Source organism: Acyrthosiphon pisum, chromosome A2 (genome assembly GCF_005508785.2).
Source record: "Acyrthosiphon pisum isolate AL4f chromosome A2, pea_aphid_22Mar2018_4r6ur, whole genome shotgun sequence".
NCBI classification, from domain to species: domain Eukaryota; kingdom Metazoa; phylum Arthropoda; class Insecta; order Hemiptera; family Aphididae; genus Acyrthosiphon; species Acyrthosiphon pisum.
This window is the reverse complement of record NC_042495.1, coordinates 90209031-90211713: the sequence shown is the minus strand read 5'-3', so window position 1 is coordinate 90211713 and position 2683 is coordinate 90209031. Positions and strand designations below refer to the sequence as shown.

Genomic DNA, 2683 nt, shown 5'->3' with positions numbered 1-2683 from the left:
TAACCAATATGTTGAAATAGACACTGCATAGTATAATTTGAGGAGCATTAAGTGATAAAGAGAATATCAACACCGCATTGAATAAAGATTACGAATAAGAGATTGGTGGATATGATGAAGAAAATATGGAAGATGATGAAAAAGAAAATTGTATTTCAATAGAAGAATTTTGAACGAAAAAATAATTAAATTTGTTATATTAAATAATTATATGAGTATTAGGTAATGCAAAATTATCAAAAAAATGTATTTGAAAGATAAGCTGAAACAAGTAAAATACGTAACTGAATATTTTAAATTGAATACAAATTTTGTAGGTATCTAATATATATATATATATATGATTTAGAAAATAAGAAAATATTATGTCATAAACCTATCTAAATAAACTTTTTTTTAATTTTTGTTTGTATAACTTATTTTAATTGTCCCTTGATAGTGGTTATAAATGAAATCTACTGTATAAAATGTAGAGTCGGTATTTAGGATTTTTACTTTTATTTTTTAAAATAAATGTTCACAGTGGAAAAATTGTTTATGGTAATATATTATATTATAAAGAATAGGAATAGGTACATCTCATGTCTCATATATTTATTTAGTAATTTATTTATGTAGTAACCATGCGTTCAACAGTTCCAGTTTTTGTAGTTTTTGTAGTTATTAATTGGATTAGTTAATTAAATTGACCTATTATCAAAGTTTATGGTAAGAAAATTGAGAAAACACAGATAATGTAATTATTACCTTTAATTTTGATAATAGCTAGGTACTTATGTTAATTCAAACTATTATTTAAGGACTTAAGGTAGGTAGGTACTTCACACAATTGGATCTGCTGAGTGCTGAGGGCTGAATACAAATATGTTTGCAAGAACACTTTTTTAAGACGAACAGAACGCAATATGCTGGAGTTGCGTTCTCTTAAGACTTACAGGGTAAACATCAGTACTTACCACTCAATTCACAGTGGTAAACAGTTGAAGCTGATATTGTAAGTTGTTTTTGAATATTTACGTTGGTGCACAATGTTTATTGGTTGCTTTTAGTAGCAAGAAACAATTAATAAGGATAAAAATAATGAAATATTGCAGATCGTGTTTTAATATTAACACTTTACACGTCAGTACGAGAGATACTCTTCAATATACATTATGCACGTCATCACGATAAAGAAAAAGTTAGGTTTTTTTTTATCATGATACACATTACACAGCACACGACTAGCATAATGATATATCTATATAGACTATAGTGAGCATGGCTAAGTTATTTAACCATGATAGTGAGAGCCCGAGAGGCGAGTACCGAGTAGGCGACCCCCACAACGGCACAACCTGTTACACCACAATGACTGGCGTCTCAGACGGCGGTCTGGCGGCCGCGTTATCTATTAGTATTATTTATTATCTGTTATTTATCATTTATCATTATCTGTAAATGTCTGTGAGCACCATTAGACCTTATACTAGTATAAGGTCTATGGTGAGCACGGTCTTATATAAGACCATGTCTGTGAGTGTTACCAATGTGGTTATATACACGATTAAACATAATACATATAATGGTTGCCCAACGAGAACGACATGTTCAATAGTTGTCTTATTACTCTCATGATAAGAACAATTCTGCAGCGCTCTTGACAACAGTGAAATATTTATGTACTATTGTACTATATTAATATGCTATCTTAGTCCGTGACATTATCTCATATTAATATTATAGAGAGCGCACCGAGTTAGTTCAACAGCTGATTCTGAAAGTAATTTCAATTGCCATGTGATATTGCTTGCGATATTAATCGTAGTTACGATGTAGAGTAGATCTTCTCTACATCGCACGGATTAATATACATATTAATATATATATTAATCCGTGCGAAGTTATATACGAATAGATATTGGCCCTTAGATTACGGTATGAACTAAGATATATATATCTTAGTTCATGGATTACGGTCACGGTCACGGTCTTAGATAATGATAACTAGCTTATGATAAAGATAATTTTTTATCAATCCTCATCACAGATAATACATATTATGTATAATAACCTAACTAGATACCCGAGTACCCGACTCCATATACAACAACATTATTAAATTATGATGCCCGACGCCATTTGCAACTTTGGCAATGTTTACATTTATTCATAATATACATATTTACTTATATATAAATACAGTAGACGCCGCTTATAAGACTCACGGATATAAGGTTCAGTCGCTTATTAGACTCAAAATCGTCTGGAACAGTCCAAGCGTATCTTAATACATTAAAAAAAAATCGGTTATAAGACTCAAATTTCGTAAAACAAATAGTAGAAAATAAACTTTTTTGGTTATAATTTAGAAATAAATTGGTATTGAAAAATTAAATAATATTCATGTTGATTATTTCTAGTTTTTGTTGGTACCTCATAACGTATAATAATTTTTATCGCAGATAAAAGTTCACATTTACCGCAACGATTATCGTTATTCAAGCTGTCCATCACCGTGGTACTAATTTCAATGTACAATACGAATACGAACAGTATATTTTCGGAATACCTATTGGAACAAAATAAAAAACAAACCAAAATTAAAAAAATTTTTCAAAATAAATAATAAATAATATTTTTTTATTTATGTATAATTTTTATAATATTTTTATATGTAATTATAATTTTAATTTTTTTCTTA

General features: G+C 28.9%; 1 protein-coding gene across 1 annotated transcript in view; it reads right to left on the bottom strand.

Moving 5' to 3' along the window:
* The window catches only part of LOC100163795 (zinc finger protein 271), a 15708-nt gene extending 14363 nt beyond the window's left edge, over positions 1-1345 (bottom strand). Inside the window, exon 1 of the mRNA XM_029490764.1 lies at positions 957-1345. The gene's annotated coding sequence lies outside the window, so the exon portion shown is untranslated. The remainder of the gene's footprint in view (positions 1-956) is intronic.
* Positions 1346-2683: the final 1338 nt, after the last annotated feature.